This window comes from Elephas maximus, chromosome 6 (genome assembly GCF_024166365.1).
Source record: "Elephas maximus indicus isolate mEleMax1 chromosome 6, mEleMax1 primary haplotype, whole genome shotgun sequence".
Classification (NCBI taxonomy): domain Eukaryota; kingdom Metazoa; phylum Chordata; class Mammalia; order Proboscidea; family Elephantidae; genus Elephas; species Elephas maximus.
This window is the reverse complement of record NC_064824.1, coordinates 89,385,329-89,404,712: the sequence shown is the minus strand read 5'-3', so window position 1 is coordinate 89,404,712 and position 19,384 is coordinate 89,385,329. Positions and strand designations below refer to the sequence as shown.

General features: G+C 41.3%; 1 long non-coding RNA gene across 3 annotated transcripts in view; it reads right to left on the bottom strand.

Annotated features, from left to right (window-relative positions):
• LOC126077936 (uncharacterized) overlaps positions 1-19,384 on the bottom strand; it is an 83,856-nt gene extending 64,472 nt beyond the window's left edge. For all 3 annotated transcript variants that reach the window (XR_007517890.1, XR_007517892.1, XR_007517891.1), the window contains exons 1-3: positions 19,236-19,384; positions 2,145-2,199; positions 470-585 (exon numbers count right to left, since the gene is read on the bottom strand). This is a non-coding gene — a long non-coding RNA (uncharacterized LOC126077936). The remainder of the gene's footprint in view (positions 1-469; positions 586-2,144; positions 2,200-19,235) is intronic.

Sequence of the window (19,384 nt, the reverse complement as noted above, 5' to 3'; positions counted from 1 at the left end):
GAGTTGATTCCGACTCATGGCGACCCCATGTGTGTCAGAGTAGAGCTGTGCTCCATAGGATTTATCAATGGCTGCTTTTTCAGACAGAAGTAGATCACAAGGCCTTTCTGCCAAAGTGCCTCTGGGTAGACTCAAACCTCTAACTTTTCAGTTAGTAGCCAAGTGTGTTAACCATTTGTGCCACCAAGGGACTTGCTCTCTGTGTTATTCTCTATTTCATTTCTAAAGACAAGATCCTGTTCTGAAGATGTAGACTCTTAAAACAGTCACTTTAATTCATCAGCGAGGCAACTGGTATTGTTTAAAGAATATTCGTTCCAAAATCAACACTAACATTTCAAAATTATATAACATCTTTCCTTCAGTGTTCTTAAAGCGGCTTCTAGACATTACCTCACTAAACCAACACCTTCAAAAAGGCTTTGATAAAGGCAAATAATGAGTGACAACTAGCCCCCTTTTTACCTACCTTATCAGTGTGATATGGTGGAATGAACTCTGGAATGGAGGCAGGCATTCTAGCCTCTCCATTTACTGTTTGACTTCAGAGTGTCACGTATTCTTTCTAAAGGTCATGCTTCTCATCTGAAAAATATGAAGGCTGAGCTAAATGATTTCCACAGACCTTTTCAGTCCCATGAGTCTATGAAATTCTGAAATGAGGAAAGATTCCTATTAAGAGAAGTAGAGCACTAACTTCCTTCACCTTTAATAAGTGGGCTTATCTTTAACATCGAGTTTTATTTTCTTACAGAGAAAGTGAATACTGGGTCCAGTTTATGTGTTACATGGATCTTCTCAACCTCCTCTATTTACCCCAAAGAGCCTGGCCTAGCCATCTGTCTTCTTTCCTGACCAGAAAGATTCTAGAAACAGCTCATTCCATTATGGCAGTCTTAAAGTCCTGGCTACTCCTGCTGGGGCCATCACCACAAATGGAGAAACTTCAACTCATATCACCAACCAAGGAAAAGAGATCACTGCAGCTACCAGAGGCAGATTATCAAATAGGTAAGGTAAGCTCAGTGCTTACCTTGTTTACGAGATCATCTGTAGTGAACAATATCACATTTCTTCACCATATCAAACACTCTGCTTCTAGTTATGGCTGGCATCCATCTCTCTCCCAACCCCACAGCACCTTCCTACAGAATCAAAGCTTCTTTTCAAATTTGCAATCCCTGACAGGGTGGATGACCCAGTAAGTGAGATAGGCATGGGCTTACTTGTGCTTACTTACTAATGTGTAGTGAATAATTTTACATCAAAGATAGGGTGAAACCCATGTAAAATTGTTCACTACAGATGACCTGGTAAGCAAGGTAAGAACCATGCTTACCTTGCCCATTGGATAATCCACCCCTGGCAGCTACACACTGCCTGGACTGGGCCTTCAGGAACTCCAGACACTGCCGGGAGGGATGTTGATACAACAGATGTGTGGAGGAGTTGGCACAATAGGATGAACTTTGATCAATGAGTGACAAAAATGAGAGAAAGCCCACCCATAAATTGCTTACCTTTTCCTCTGACAGGATGCATTCTAAAAAGGTTTTTTTTTTTTTTGGTATGGTCTCTCTGGAGATGTCCTCTTAAGACTAGCCACCAGAGCATTTGTTGTGAAGCTCTGGCAAGCTTGCTGATGTGCCTCCTTGTATCTGTTTGTCCTCATCCCCTGCCTCATTTCTCTTTTTCCTCCTCACTCTTGATTCCCTAGGATTCCATCCTACAGTAAAGGGTTAGCCCACAAGATTTTGCCTCAGGTTGTTTTCTAAAGAGCTCAGATAAGACAGTGTTATTAGGAGTGCCCTTAGAAAGCTGTCCTTCAGGATAGATATGGGATCCTCCTCATTTATGGTGGCAAATTGGGTGGCTCTAATTTCTGGCATAAGGATCCCTGGTGGAGCAACGATTAAGGGCTGGGCTGCTAACTGAAAGACTGGCAGTTTGAACCCACCTGGAAGCTCCGTGGGAGACAAGACCTGGTGATCTGCTCCCGGAAAGATTGCAGCCTAGGAAACCATATGAGGCAATCCTACTGTGTCACATGGGTTGTTATGAGTCGAAAATTGACTGGATGGCACCCAATAATAACCACCACCACCTCTGGCATGCAGTGCTATAACAATTTCTAAAATGCTCACCTGGGATGTGATGTGGCAGCATCTTGGCGTATCAAGTGGCTACTGCACTTGATTGCTATAAAGGAAAAGATAATTATAAGGATTGTGTTATGGAGTGGCTGCTTTTGATGGCATTGGAAATTTTGCAAAAAGAAATAACAGGTTCAGAGCAGCTAATTGCCAACTTAAAGGCATGCTGTGAAAGCCAGCGGGCCTTTATTAACAGCTTCATTTAAAAAGACTCTTACCTACTGCAGCTGCAGGGAAGACAATGATGAAAATCATGGCCAGCATCACATTATAAGGCATGGCAGACTTACAAAAGAGACAGAATGCATAGCCTCAAAATATCTCCTATGTCAAAGTGAGAACCCTGAAAGGAAAAGAGTATGACCGGAGTCCTGCAGTGGGGACATTTGGGTGGACAAGTCTGATAATCTTTAATGTCCAAATTTCCTTGAACTCTCATGGATGGCAAAAATAGCCCTTTCCCCATCACCAGAGAAGAAAAACTTCTACTTGCTTGGAGACTATACAGTGATGTCACCTAACACCTTATGAGATGTTACTCAATCTCTTCAAAACCTGACCTATATCGCTCCTCATTTTCTGATTATTGTCAGGCCCGTAATCATGACTGTGTCTCAAACACACACACACTTATAAAGAAAGGGGGCAAGAAAAAGATTGACATCAGGCTCTGCAATGGCTCTAAGTTTGTTCATAGATCCAGAGCCCATTAATTTAAAGGGAGAGCAGATCCCCTTTTGGAAGGATCCTGCAATGTCACTGAAAATATTTATAGAAAACATCCCTCCTGCCTTTACCAAAGGTACATGTCTTGGTCATCTAGTGCTGCCATAACAGAAATACCACAAGTGGATGGCTTTAACCAAGAGAAGTTTATTCTCTCATAGTCCAGTAGGCTAGAAGTCTAAATTCAGGGTATCAGCTCCAGGGAAAGGCTTTCTCTCTGTGTCTTCTCTGGAGGAAGGTCCTTGTCATCAGTCTTCCCTTAGTCTGGGAGCATCTCAGCTCAGGAATCTCCGGTCCAAAGGATGTGCTCTGCTCCCTGCACTGCTTCCTTGGTGGTACGTGTTCTCCCCTCTATACTCGCTTCCTTTTCCTTTTTATCTCTTCAGAGATAAACGGTGGTGCAAGCCATACCCCAAAGAAACTCTCTTTACATTGGATCAGGGATGTCACCTGGGTAAGGGTGTTACAATTCCACCCTAATCCTCTTCAACATAAAATTACAATCACAAAATGGAGGAAAATCACACAATACTGGGAATTATAGCCCAACCAAGTTGATACATATTTTGGGGAGACACAATTCAATCATGACAGTACATACAGCCATTTGCCAGACGAATTTTACCTTGAGGAAATTTTTTGATAACTATTAGGTAGAGGGTTTGAGCTGATACTGACAGCAATTGTCATCAGTGTCAAATGCTATCCTCATAAACTCAAAACCAAACCCATTGCCATCGAGTTGATTTCGACTCATAGTAACCTAATAGGGTTTCCAAGGCTGTAAATCTCTATGGAAGCGGACTGCCACATCTTTCTCCTGCAGAGCCTCTGGTGGTTTTGAACCATTGACCTTTCAGTTAGCAGGTGATCACTTTAACCACTGAGCCACCAGGGCTCCATCATGATACTCCATTTAAAATTGGGGTTAATGGAAGCATAGTGATAAATGAAGTCCTAGGCCAAGCACATCTTATATTGGAGTCCAAAGGGTCCATAGGCCAATCCTGAGGTCATTTCCCCTGTCCTTGATGACAAAATTGGAATAGAAAGAAGCTGGAAGAACCCTTATATTGGTTCTATGACCTGTGGAATAAAGGCTGTTATGGTAAAGAGGTACAAACTGAAGTCTTTGAAATTAACTTCCACCCCAGCAAAAACAGTAAATCTTAAGTAATTGCATCTTGAGAGGAATTTCAGAGATTAGCATCACCATCAATGACCAGAAGGATGTAGGGATGGTTTTCCGCATCCTGTCCCTGCCCTGTTCAACTCAGCTACCCGGCCTCTATAAAATCTGGAAGAATCATGACAAGGGACAGTGTAATACTGCAAAGTTAAGCAGGAGATAGCTGCCATTCCAGATGGTATCTTACCGGAGTGATCCAATGCAACCAAAGCTATTCATTTGGTGAGTGCTTTCTTCTCAAACTCTAATGGCAAGGAGAATCAAAAGCAGTTTGCCTTTACCTAGTAATGACTGCAGTACACTGTATGGTAAAGGGGCATAAGCAGAAGTCTTTGAAATTATCTTTAATTTGAAATTAAACTATATTGCCTTGGAGTTATTTCTCCTACTCTCTGTCATAATACAGTCTGTAAGGACCATGATCATCTTGACATCCTTCTAGTCATTATGCAGATAAATTATATTAATGGCATCATGCTACGTGGGCCTAGGAAGAGGGAAGTAGTAAATACCTTTTATCCTCTAGTGTAGAGGTTAAAAAACTACAGTCCTTGGGTCAAATCTGGCCTGATCCTGTTTTTATAAATAAAGTTTTATTAAAACGCAGCCGTGCCATTTGTCATATATTGTCTATCGCTGCTTGTATGCAACAATAGCAGAGCTGAACATTTGCAAAAGAGCCTGGGAAGTCTAAAATATTTATTCTCTGGCCCTTTACAGAAAAAGTTTTCCAAATTCTGCTTTAATAATACACACGTTTGCCAAAGACTGCAAAATAATCCCATAGAGATTCAGAAGTCTAACACACTAGTGAAGTTGTGAAGGGTCTGGTGATCTGAGGTATGACAAATGACCTCCATAGTAAAGTATGAGTTGTTGTCCTCACATCTCTTCCCACTAAGAAAAAGGCAAAGTGCATGGTGGGCCTCTTTGGATTTGGAATGCATCATGTACTTGTTGTTGTTAGATGCCATCGAGTCAGGTCCAACTCATAGCAACCCTGAGCACAACAAAGCCAAACGTTGCCTGGTCCTGCGCCATCCTCACAATCGTCGTTATGCTTGAGCCCATTTTGCAGCCACTGTGTCAATCCATCTCATTGAAAGTCTTCTTTTTCTCTCGCCCTCCACTTTACCAAGCATGATGTCCTTCTCCAGGCACTGCTCACCTCCTAATAACATGTCCAAAGTATGTGAGACAAAGTCTCACCATCCTTGTTTCTAAGAAGCACTCTGGCTGTACTTCTTCTAAGACAGATTATTTATTCATTCTTCTGGCAGTCCATGGTATATTCGACATTCTTCACTAACATCATAATTCAAAGGCATCAATTCTTCTTTGGTCTTCCTTATTTATTGCTCAGCTTTTGCACGTATATGAGGCAACTGAAAATACCATGGCTTGGCTCAGACGCATCTTAGTCCTTAAAGTGACATCTTTGCTTTCTAACACTTTAAAGAGGTCTTTTGCAGCAGATTTGCCCAATGCAATACATTGTTCATCATATACTACACTTGGGAAAACTGTTCTGAACCAATTTCCAGGTGGCTTACACACTGCCAGTTTCAAAGGTGGCTCAGAGAAAGAGCGGAATCTGCAGCAAGTCCAGGCTGCAGTGAAGCTTCCTGCCCCTTGAGATGCATGATTCATTTGAGTTTGCAGTGGATAAAGATGTTGCATGAAATTTTTGGAAAGATGGCATATTTCCGTCCATTGGCCCTAAGTGTTATGCACCAGTTAACACCCTAAAGTTTTTGCAGCATATTGGGTTGTGATAAAGTAACCAACTTGTTCTGGTTTGCCTGGGACTTTCCCAGTTTTAGTATTGAAAATCCATTGTCTGTTGGGACCCTTCAGTCCCTGGCAAACCAGGACAGTCGGTCACCATAGACTTGTGTGCTGTGCTAAAACGATCCCTACTTCTTCAGAGGAACAGGGATTTAGGGGTGGTCAGAGTTGGGTTTTAGTGCTGTGATAAAATAATTTGTGTTTGCACAAGTGTAAATCGCTTTATGGTGTCTCTCATCTTCCTCTTGGAAAGAACTCTGAAAACAAAGACACCAGCAATAGGGCATTGTCCCTGGGTGACCCTATTATTTGCTGTAGCTAATCAGGCCCTTTGCCAATATCAGTTTTGGCAATTTCCCCTCCAAACTAGGCTTAACCACACTATTTGCTTCCGCGGCCTCTGTGGAGAGAAGTCAAGGCCCCTCTAAGGAGGTGGCTACCTTCTCAGCAGGCATTAATCCAGGTCTTGGATTGGTTCTGCCCTCCCCTAGGTCATAGGAGCGCCCATGACTGCACAGGAGTTGGTCCACCAGATGGCCAGAGCCCGTCTATACAGTCACACCATTCCACAGGCAAAGATACACCTCTGTCACTACTTAGGACATTTGTTTGCTTCCTGGATCCATTTGCTTGAGTTGCAGGTACTAAAAATTATTTGGGGCCATGGACAAGTACCATAAAATTCTCGGACTTTGGGAAAACATTTGAGAGGAGAAATGGAATGATGTTGAGCCGTTATCACCCTCTCACCTCCAACTGATTACAGCAGGTCCCCTTTTACTTATTTTACATATTGGGCTTCCATGTCTGATTTTTAAAAGAGAAAGTATTCTTTTTACTACTAAAATGTTTGAGAAATATAAAAATATAGAATACAGAATATTTAGACTATTTACCCTAGATAAATATGATTATGAATATTTTAAACCACTCGAGTGCTGAAATAACCCAACTATGCAAAATCTTCAACCATGTAGATATTTATGGCTTATTTATGTCTTTTTCTTTCCATGTATAGCATTCCCCCTCTCACCTTTTTTACTTTTTTTCCCCTTAGTTTAAAGACTGTGGAATTTAATTCTTATGTTCAGATTCCAGCTCTGCCATTTTCTAGCTTTGTGACCGTGACAAATAAACATAAGCTATTTGAGCCTCTGTTTTCTTATGCATTACATGAGTATAATAATGTTGACCTCCTGGTTTCTGTGAGAATTAAATAATGCAAATAAAATGCCTGGCAGGAAGATACTCAATGAATGAAAGCTGCTATTCTTACTATTAAATTGAACAATAAACTTCAGAATCTAGCCTCAGCATATCTCTCCAGTCTAATCTCTTGACCACCCTATTCTGGTTTGGACAGCCCTTTAAGGTCTGGCAGAGATTTAAGTCACTTCTGGAACAGCGAAATTTAGGAGTTTTCTGAAGTATTGCTATAGGTTTGGACATGGGATGGAGGAAAGTGCTCCAAGTGTGAACTTCTAAAACCATCTTGCGCAGAAGTGTCTTTCTGTGTTTTGGCTATACTGTTTTCATCTGCCTGTGGTACATTTTCTCCTCTTTTTCACTGACTAATCATTTGTGTTCCTCCAAAGCTTAGCTCTGGTGTCACCTTATTTGAAAAAGTTTCCCTGTATTCCTCCAGTCTGGATTAGAGACCCCTCCCCTGCATTCTGTCATAGAACTCACTATAAACCCACTGCTGTCCGATCGATTTCGACTTAACGTTAACCCTGTAGGACAGAGTAGAACTTCCCCATAGGGTTTCCAAAGCTGTAATGTTTACGGAAGCAGACTGCCACATCTTTCTCTTGCAGAGCAGCTGGTGGGTTTGAATTGGAGACCTTTCAGTTAGCAGTTGAGTGCTTCACCACTGTGTCACCAGGGCTCCCTCAGAACTCACCATAAAACACTGTACATGAACCCTTAACATCCCACCCCTTACCAGACTACCGTATCAAATATACCTCATGGTGCCTGCATGACCACAGCCTGTTCTAAGAGGAGCTCCCTATTCATGGCTCTTGGCTGGCTATTCTTTTTAGAGTGTGATCCTACTCCACATCCTTGTTGGAAACTGGCTGGAGTAATTATGAGCACTTGACCCAAGATCTCTTCCCTGAACTATAAGCTCTGATTTGCCTCCTATGGCAGTGGTTTTGATCCTATTTATGCACCAGAATCACCCCTGGGGCTTCAAAGAAAAATATAGATCCTGGGCTTTCCACCCCCAAAGATACTGATTCAGTAGGTCTGGAGTGGGCCCATGCATTGGTATTTTTTAAAAGCCTCGTCAGGTGATTCTCTGATGAGGATGTTGGATGGATGATTATCTGAACTAACACAGAAAGAAAATCTGGTCTAATTAGATTCTTTCTATTGGAAATTTGAACGAAGGAGCGTGGAAATAATTTTATATTGAGCAGTGGAGTTGAATGTGAAAGGATTCAATGAGCACAAATGAGGGCTACAGAAAGCCAAAGGCATGTGCCATCTGAAGTTACCAGAGAGCAGAGCGAATGTGGTTGGTGAAGAATTTGGTCACTAGAGAGAGGAGAATGGAGCAGGTGTGTGAAAAGAAGCCAGCCCTATGGAAGAGTCACAGAGAAAGAAGGAAGTAGACAGAAAGAACAGAGGCTGAGAGAGCGAGAGAGACAGCGACTTCTTTCAGAACTGCCAGCATCAGCCTACTCTCCCAAACTAGAACCCTCTTTGGACTTTTCATTCTCTACCACCCACATCCAATCCTGTCAATTCCACCTCAAAAATATTTCTGAATTAAAAAAAATTGAAAATGGATAGTGGTGATTGCTGCACAATGTGGTGAACGTAGTTAAGGTCACTGAATTGGACACATAAAAAGTAGTTGAAATATTTTGTTACATATATTTCACCATAATAAAATTTCTTTTAAAAAATCTTTGAACAGAGTCTCTTCCTCCTAATCACCCTGCCGTCACTGCCTTCGTCCACACCTTCACTGGGACTTGCTGGACTGTGGCAGAAATCTCATAACTAGCTTCTAGAATCTTCCTACCCAGTTCATCCCCAACACTGTTGTTAATCCTACCACCTTATCCTTTGGTTTACAAAAGGTGGGCTTCCTCTGATCTGGCCCAACCTACCTTGCCGCATCTCCTACAATAGGAGATCAGGCCCTTGACTTTGTAAATGCTGTTTCCTGAGCCTGGAATACCCCTCTTCGCCTATATTTTTGGCAATCACCTTAGCCTTCAAAACCTAGCTCAAGAATTTCCTCAGTAAATCCTTTTTCATATTCTTTAGGCAGTGTTAGTTGATTGCAATGTTCCTACCTTCTCCATGTGAGCTCCCTCAAATATGAGAACACTTTTCTATTTATCTCTGAATCCCTAAGGTATAGGAATGTGTATGTGTATTGTCACTGAATTTGTAGAGTCACAGGTAATGAGAAAGTAATAATTTTGAGAGCCAGGACATCGTTGGTGGGTAGGGCAGTTCTGCTTATATTCTACCTCCAAGATTCAGCTCCTGGATTTTCAGTTTCTTGCCTTCATCCATATTAACATCCATAGATCCTCTGGAAGCTCCAAACAAAATTTTCCCCAGAACTCCATGGAAAACTCAGCAGAGGTTCCTGGAGGTAACATTCTGGGATACATAGGGGCTGTGAAGAGCAGATGGAGTGAGGCAGCCATTTGTACATGTGGGTATCTGGACTGCCTAGATGCACAGAGCCCTGGTAGTGTAGCGGTTAAGAGTTTGGCTGCTAAGCAAAAGGTCATCAGTTTGAATCCACCAGTCGCTCCTTGGAAACCCTATGGCGCAGCTCTACTCTGTCTTATAGAGTTGCTGTGAGCGGGAATTGACTCAGCAGCAATGGGTTTGGCCTTCCTTCTAACTTTGAATCTCAAAGTGCCTCCATGATAAAACCGAACCTTGAAAAGGGAGAAGGTAGAAAGATAAATTAACTCATTCCCTGTGACCTGTGCCATTCAGAGTGTCCATCAAAGCTTTGGAGAAAATCTGTGACAATCAATGTTGAAACAATTATCCTGATGTAGAAATCACACATGAAGCAATTTCTAACCAGCTTTTCTTTCTTTCTTTTTTCATAATTTGTGCTTTAGGATGAAATTTTACAGCTCAAGTTAGTGTCTCATTCAAAAATTTACACACAAATTGTTTCGTGACCTTAATTGTAATCCCCACAATGTGACAGCACTCTTCCCCTTTCCACCCTGGGTTCTCTGTGTCTGTTCATCCAGTTTTCCTGTCCCTTCCTGCCTTGTCATCTTGCTTTTGGGCAGGAGTTGCCCATCTGGTGTTGTATATTTGATTGAACTAAGAAGCACGTTCCTCACGTGTTACTGTTTGTTTTACAGGCCTGTTTAATCTTTGTCCAAAAAGTGGGCTTCAGGAGTGGCTTCAGTTCTGAGTTAGGAAGGTGTCCTGGGGTCATAGTCTCAGAGGTTCCTCCAGTCTCTGTCACACCAGTACGTCTGGTCTTTTTTTGTGTGTGTGAATTTGAATTTTGTTCTGCATTTTTCTCCCACTCTGTCTGGAACTCTATTGTGGTCCCTGTCAGAGTGGTCTGACCAGCTTTTCTTTTGCATATTTTATTCTTCTTAACAGTGATGATGAATGGAATAAAATTTTGTTCACTAGGGGAAGCTCAGGGTGATTAACTTGGAAATCTCTGGTGGATAAGCACGATTCATTGGCCTACTGAATGCCAATTCAAAGACTCCCATGAATCTTGGTTGCTTCCGTTGGCTGAAAAAATACTGTAAAATCAGAATTATGTGGTAAATGTTTCATTTTGGTTGTGACTCCCACTTGAGTCACTTAGTATTAGATGGAAAATGAGTAGGAAAGGGCAGATCTCTGCCAACTGAGCAGGGAGAGGCTAGTCTGGGCACAGCATTTTGTAGGATGCAGATTTGAGTGTAAGCCAAATCTTTTTCAAGTCCTCATTCTTGTAAGCTAGCGCATGACCTCTCCATTAGGGTGAGAAGATTCCAGAGGCACATACTTGCCATCTGGAGCAAACTGTGCAACATATCTAGAGACCTGCATCACCATGGACTTAATATTAATCACAGTGATGAACAAGGAGAACATGCTGGGGCAGGGAGGTTGGTTTCATTTGATAAGAATGGAACGCGTGTTCTAACTGGGAATGTGCTGACATTCGCTACGTTCAGAAAATTCTACGCAAAACCTCTCCTTCTGGACAGGATTTCTGGGAAAGAAAAGGGCTCCCTGTGTGGTCATAAAAGTGAGAACCCCCTCAAAGCCTTGCTTTTAATGGCATCCAGGATTACAGTGATCATAAAACCATCAGATGCGACTCTTTCTCATTCTGGAAGGGCGAGATCTCTTACCTGCAGAGATTCCTATGTTTGTCCAAATCACGTCAGAAGCAGAAAGCCTAGTTAGTAATCAAGCTCCAGTTGGAGCTGTTTCCTACAAACATATGGTTTTAATTTTGAGACTCTCCAATTCCATTGTTCCTTAGCAATATGCAGGTCTTGTAACCAGCTAACTAGGTTTTCTGCTTTGGCCTGGGAAAACAAGCACAGATCTGGCTTAAACTTCCAGCAGGCTAGGACCAAACTTTGGTGGGTTTTTGTTGCTGCTGTTGTTTGTTTTTGAAAAAGATGTGGACACAAAAGAGCAGGAATGGGAGTGTTAGATGAAGTTTTAGAGAGCTAAGCACTTATCGCTGTAAAAGGCATTGCCTTCAAAATGAAGGATTAAAAGAACTCCTCACTGTTTCAACTTAGCTCTTGATAAAACTGAAAATGGTTAGGGAGTAGTAGAAATCTGGTAAAGGGTCATAGGCTCAAGGAGCTGACAGAAGATTTGAAAAATCATTGAATACAACACCTCATTTTAGTAAGACCATATCAGTAGTTTTCATATAAAGTGACTTAGCCTAGAAAAAGGTGTGGTAGGTGAATCTAGGTCTTTGTGTGCCTCTGCTTTTATCTCGAAGAACTCTCATTCACAAATTCTATTCTCACCTCTCTGAAGACGACTTCTAAATCTGCGTATCCAGTGCAATTGGTGTCAAACAGAGAACTAGGTTCAAATCCCAACTTTGCCACTTAATTACTGTTTGACTTGTGTAAGTTACTTGAACCCTCTATGCTTCAGTCCCTTTAGCTATAAAATGGGGACAATAATACATATCTTGCCAGGATGATATTAAGACTAAATGAGATACTGCTGTTTCCCCTACTTGGAAAATGCACACAACTCCTTTAAAGTAAAAAATTGTGTGGATATCCAGTGTTAATTATTTTATCATAATGTCATTTAAGTACACACATAAAAAAAAACAAGGTACAAATTCCTTACATAATCAGCCCGGCTTTCCACTACATACAACACATTTTAAATTAAATTAAAATGAAAATAAAACCTACAAAGTTCAAATTTACAATATAAATTTAATATAATAAATGTTGTTTTGCTGAAATTAAATGTATTTACAATGTGAATTTGACATACTTATGCACAGGTTTGTTTGAGTTCAGTGAGCCTATAACATCAAGTGCCATTGTGTAAGTGTCTCAGGAATTCAATTAGACCCCAAAGATACCTCAGCCTATTTGCCGTGGGCTGCTAGGTACTATTTCTCCACTTCCACCTGAGACTGTTGCTGGAGCCAAAGACGGGTCTTGCCCACCCAGTTCTGTACACGTTCAGCTAGGGATCACCGGGGACCCCACCAGGCTAACTACAGCCAAACAGAGCCCTTGTCTTAGGGCTCAGTTGCATATGGCCTCGTAGATATCATATTTGAGTGGGCTTAGGGACCTGTATCCCTCTAAAATCCACTGAGAAATCTCAAACATGGGAGTTGCATGTTAACTTCGTCTTTAGGAAGATCACTTTGGCAATAGTTTGAGGATAGATTGAAGAGGTTGAGAATAAAGTTAGGGGGCCAACCGGTCCATAGAGATACTCCAAACTCATGAGCCTGCCAGTCAAAGCACCTAATAGTCCTTCACTACTCACCAGACTTATCCACTTCTATTTGGCCACATGAACCTTCTGCTCTTGGCTATATGCCCCATTTGACCTTCCCCGAACGCATACAGTTTTCTGGCCTATTCGGCCTTTGCTCACATCTTTCTCTTTACTTGTAATGTCTTTTTCTGTTATTGCTGGGTACTGTCAAGTCAACCTTCAACTCATAGCGACACCATGTGACAGAGTAGAACTGGCCCCATAAGGTCTTCTAGGCTATAATCTTTATAGAAGCAGATCTCCAGGTCTTTCTCCCATGGAGCTGTTGGGTAAGTTTGAACCACCAACCTTTCAGTTAGCAGTCAAACACTTAACTGTTGTGCAACCATGGCTCCTTAATGGCTTCTAGTCCTTATCAAAATCCTAACCACCCTTTTTGGGTTCATCTTCTCTACCCAGTACCAAAACCAAAACCCAGTGCCGTTGAGCCAATTCCGACTCATAGCGACCCTATAGGACAGAGTAGAACTGCCCCATAGAGCTTCCAAAGGGCACCTGGCGGATTCGAACTGCCAACCCTTTGGTTAGCAGCCATAGCACGTAACCACTACACCACCAGGGTTTCCCTCTCTACCCAGTAGTTTGTTTAATTTATCTAATATAAATCATGGAAACCCTGGTGGTGTAGTGGTTACGTGCTACGGCTGCTAACCAAGAGGTTGGCAGTTGGAATCCGCCAGGCACTCCTCGGAAACTCTATGGGGCAGTTCTACTCTGTCCTACAGGGTTGCTATGAGTTGGAATCGACTCGACGGCACTGGGTTTTCACTGGGTTAATATAAATCATAAATTACCTTGTAATGACATATTTGTTTTCAACACTATCATTTGTCTCTTCAAGGAATTGGGATCATATTTGGGACAGGTGAAAATATCTTGCTTAAGTTGGTATCTTACGTGGTTTTAACCTAGTAAATTTCATTTTTCCATGTTGGTACTCGGTAATTTATTGAATGAGTATGTAAATAAACAAGCCACTCACTGACTTATCTTGTAGATACCTATGTATGCCTACAAGGAAATTATTTAGTAACTTCTTAAAATTTGTTCAAATTTCCTAAATGAAAAGCAAGAGTTCATTTAAGATATAGAAGCTTCTGTTGGGGATCTTCAAACCAAATTTATTTAATAAGTTATTTTGCAAATGAACATATATAACAACAGAAAGCCCCAGAAAGCGGGAGTGATGTAGAAACATGTTTTCAAGAATAACATTTTCTGATTTATAAGGAAAGTAAAAATAGAAGTGAACAGTGAAAAGACTGAAATAATCTTTTCTCCATATGTTTTGTTTTATATTTGTTTTGACAAAAACAAAGTTGCACATAAAAGATAGCATTTTTAGTTGGTAAGAGCAAACCAAAAACCAAACCCATTGCCCTGGAGTGAATTCCGACTAATAGCGATCCTGTAAGACAGAGTAGAGCTGCCCCATAGGGTTTCCAAGGAGTGGCTGGTGGATTCAATCTGCTGAACTTCTGGTCAGCAAGGCTCTGGTTAATAGCAATATACTGAAGCAGCATTAACCAGTAGGGAAAAAAATGTACTTTAGGAAATCTGGAATCTACACACAAGGCTGGGTTCTTTAAACTTTAAGTTAAAAAAAAAAGACTAAGTTTTAAACTATAATTTAAAAAACAAGTCAAGTCATGATTAAAAGAGCTGCTTAAGAAGTTACGTTTTCTTTGAATTTTTTCCCTAGCTTATATAAAATCTTCAAAGCAGTGGAAAAAAGTAATTAGGACTTAGTTATATCTTAACTGTTATTATTATTATTAATAGAAAAGGCAACACTGATCAGCTCATGATCTAAATGCTTTCCAACTCAGCTAGTCTCATTTGGGAAAAACCAAACCAATTGTCTATTGTTTTTAATTTCTTTACTCTTATTAAGGTGCCTTGCAAAAGGAAGGCATTTAATAAATGCTTGTTGAATGAGTGAATGAAGAATGAAGAAATGATATTGTTCAAAGCAGTCATCTAATGGCAGCTCTTTGAATAGTATGCACAGTGTCTCAAAGGACTTAAACAATCTTTAGGGTCCATGTGTGGAAATAAAATTTTTCTAAGGGACAGAAAATGGCATGACATCTTAGATGATTTCTATTCCCTTGGCTTTCAACCCCTGGTTCCAGTTACATCCCCAGCTCTGGTCTCTACTCTCCTTACTCCTACCTGAGACCCAGTCTTGCCATGGCTTCTTGGGCTTGGCTCTATATTTGTTCTCTCAGGACCCAGCTCTGATACACAGATATAATTTAGATATCCATTGTCAATAGATTAAAATGTTATATTGGGAAAAAATGTAGTTCATGCAAAGTCCTCTCCACCTTATTTATTCACTGTGGTGATTTTTCCCCTTGCTGTAAAAGTTGAGCTCACAGGTCTTTAATTTTCAGAACCAAACTTTATTCTCTTTTATTACACAACCATTTTATGTTGGCTCTTTTCCCAGTGTGCTGGCACTTCTTCAGTCCACCATGAAATGTTAAAGAATAACAGATGTAACCCTGCAAAAACTTCAACCAGTTCAGCAAGTACTCTGTAAAGTAAGTCATACTCCCTGTAAGTTTGAATATAGCTTCTTTATAAACAATGTACTGTCAGTTTCTTGCTCTCGTTCTTGGGCTTTCTGTCCTTATTTCTAGTCCATACTCAAAAACCCATTGCCACTGAGTCAATTCCAACTCATACCCACCCTACAGGACAGAGTAGAGCTGCCCCATAGGGTTTCCAAGGAGTAGCTGGTGGATTCAAACTGCTGACGTTTTGGTTAGTAGCTGAACGCTTAACCACGAGCCATCACTCTAGTTCATAAAAAACCAAAACCAAATCCATTACTGACTCATAGCGACCCTATAGGTCAGGGTAGAATTGCCCCATAGGGTTTCCAAGAAGCAGCTGGTGGAGTTGAACTTAATCGCTACGCCACCAGGGTTTCCTTCTAGTCTGTAGTGTGGTGCTATTTTGGTACTATATCAATCAGGCTATTACTGGCTCGCTTGTGACAGAAATTCAACTCAAAATTGTTTAAGAAAAGAAGATAATTTATTTGCTAAGTTAACTGGGAAATCCAGAGGGGCAGAACTTTAGATATGACTAGATGCAGGGACATATGTTGGCTTTGCTCAGCAGTATCTTTCCTGAATAGAAGAGGCCACTGAAATTTCCAGGCTTACATGGCCTTTACCACTCACCAACCCAAAGAGAGAGCCAGAAGGATTGAGTGCCCTGATTACCCATCCTGGGTCCTACTTAAGTCCAAGAGCATGGGTCACTGTCTTAGTTTTCTAGGGCTGCCCTAACAAAATACTGCAAGACGCATGGCTTTAAAGAGTAGAAATTTATTTTCTCACAGTTCTAGAGGCTAGAAATTTGAATTCAGGGCATAGACAGGTCTATGCTCGCTCTCTGTAGGCTCTAGGAGAAGATCCCTTCTTGTCTCTTTCAGCTCTGAGCATTTCTTAGAGTTCCTTGGCTTGTAGAGCTATCTTCACATGACATTTGCCTTCCCCCTGTGTGTGACTATGTCTGTTCTCTGATGTTTATAAGACATCACTCAGAAGGGATTAGGACCCACTCTATTTTGGTATGACCTCATTAACCTAACTGATAACATCTGCAGAGAAAAACCCTATTTCCCCAAACAAGGTCGCATTCACAGATACAGGGGTTAAGATTTCAACTTATTTTGGGGGGAATGCAACTCAATCCGTAACAGTCACTTTAAGAAGTAAAGTGCTGCTGGATTGAGGCCCCTGTGTTCTTAACCACAAAGTCCAAAGCAAAGTGGGAATCTGGCAGCCAGTTTGGATAGTTCTATATCCCACCCCCGATAGTTCTATATCCCACCCCCAGATATTATAAAATCCACTCTGAGAATCTGAATTAACCATATATTTGAACATAAGAAAGAAACTTACCCAGGAACAAGGTAGACCCCACAGTTATTACAAAGACCAAAGCCTAGGGTGAGAAATGTTTCAGCTGTGCTATTGAATAAATTCAATCAGGTGAATAAATAACCCTGAAACAATAGCCCTTTCTGAGCCACAGTTTACACAATACCGTACACAGCAAAGGTGAAAGACTCTCTAGACAGGAGGTCTCTGTAGGACTTTTTCCCTCTGTTGTCCATGTCTAATCAAGGTGTTCTCCATGGTAACCTGACCTTGAGTTTGCGCAGGCATCATTTACAAGAGGTAATTGCCTTCCACCACATAGCATTTACTCCATGTGGTTATCTCCAATGAAAACAGCAGCACTGTGCTGGAAGCTCACGTTTAAGGAATTAAGTAGGGCATGAGTGCAGCCAATCAAAACAGATTTGGTGCTCTCTCAGTATTGCCAGAGAAGACAACAAAGTCAGCATAGTTGTTACTACTTGGCACTTTGCCTTAAGTGAAGTGTTAGATTCCCTATCTGGGGATGCTGCCCTGCCCTTTGCTGGAAAGACGAGTTGACTGGATGATCTAGCCGTTTCCCCTCTTTGCCCACCACTGTATGTAACCCATTGTTATCATTATTAAGCATCACCCAGTGAATTTCTCTGGGAATGGTATACACCCCCCAAAAAACCACTGAATACAGTCTTTCCCTATGAGGTCAGTTTCTGTTGCAGTTTAAATATTTTTAGAGGATATCCCAGTTAAGCCAGACATCTTGTTTACAATGGGGTAGTATTACAGAATGTGGGCAACAGGACAATGCAAGTTATCACTATGCAGTCAGTTATGTCAAAGTTTCATGTTACATCTGATAAACTGGCTGCCTCCGACTGGGCCAAACATGACAATCTTCTCTGCCCTGGGAGGATCTGCAGGCCGAACGCCATCTAAAAGGAGTCTTTCTAGACAGTCCTTTGGAATGTTATCATGGATCTTAGTATTCTCAAGAGTGAATGTGATTTTTAATAATTAATCTTTTTATGTACTTGATTAAGATGACTACTACTGTTGCGATCACCTTGTGAAAACCCTGGTGGCGTAGTGATTAAGAGCTTTGCTGCTAATCAAGAGGTTGGCAGTTCAAATCCACCAGGCGCTCCTCGGAAACCCTATGGGGTAGTTCTACTCTGTTCTATAGGGTCGCTATGAGTAGGCATTCCTATGAGTGGGAATCGACTCAGTGGCAAGGGGTTTGGTTTTTTTGTGTGTGTGTGCGTGTGTAGCAATGAGGAAGTGAATGCAGATGACTTACCTTTATATGAGAACTGAACTGGATTATTAAAGAACACAGCTCAACCAACGAACAAGCAGTAGGGGCTCCAGAATTTCCATAAAGAAAGGGCTTGAAAATGGCCACCTATTTGGGAGGACAGCCAGGGGATTTCTCCTGAAGGTGTATTTGCATCACAAGTACACCACTTTCACTTATTTGAGGGGTGGCTTGGATATTTTAAAGAGGCAAGAGGAAAAAAAAAAGTCAGCAGAAGAGTACAGCATTTTTCCTTGTACAGAAATTACTCAGGGCTGTGCAGTCCAGAGAAGCCCCGGTGACCCAGTGGTTAGGAGCTTAGCTGCTAACTAAAACATTGTGTAAGCTTGAAATATCTGAATAACTAAAGCAGAAATAAACTTTTTATCTAACTTGTCCTTTATTCTGCTAGGGATGAATCTGACAATATCACCAATCAGTTATTCATGTTAAACAAAGCCACGAATAAAACCCCACACTCCTTTGACCTATTACTGCTCAGTGCCTCTCCTCTTCCTGCCCAAGGCTCCCTCCACCTATACCTTTCCCGGAGTGAAGTACTGGTCGATGCACTTACAACAGCCAAAGAGGAAGTTCGCAAGGTCTAGTTTATTAATATTTTAAACCCTGTGATGCCTCAAGGACAAAGCCAGTAAACAATTACAGATGACAAAAGGCTAGAAAATAATACTCGGCTCATTTGAATGAGGAAGAAACTACCTTATAAATAAACTCCAAAGAAAACAATCCTCCATTTTCAGTCCCTCCGTTGAGTTGGTTTTTGTGTGAAAATAGTGCCCTCCGGTGCTTGCTTAAAATTCTACCTTTCAGAGCTGGCTAAGGAAAACGAAACCTTTACAACTTGACCAACATCGAATAGTTTATGTAATAAGATCGTATGTCCTTAAAATAGTGTTCTTAATTGGAGGAAGGACTTCTCTCCATTGCTCTAACGTAGCATAATACAAGAAAAAATTGGGTAGTGCACACGGAAAGATCAATAGAGCCGTACCAGAACAGATAAGACGAGCATTTATTCTAGTTCAGCAATAACGCTTTGACTGTGAGGGCAAACACCTGAAAAGAAAGAAAATAGAAACTCCTCATTTTTAAGATGTATTTCATTATTTTTATAGCCAATCAAGCTAAGCCAGTAGCCTCACCTTTTGTTGAGGCAGCTCTGTCTGCTGAGTTTCATGTTTTCTGGACTGCACCTGAAGCCCATTGTCATCCAGTAGATTCCCATAGGACAGAGAGCTACGCCACAGGATTTCCAACGAGCAGCTGGTGGATTCCAACTGCCAGTGTTTTG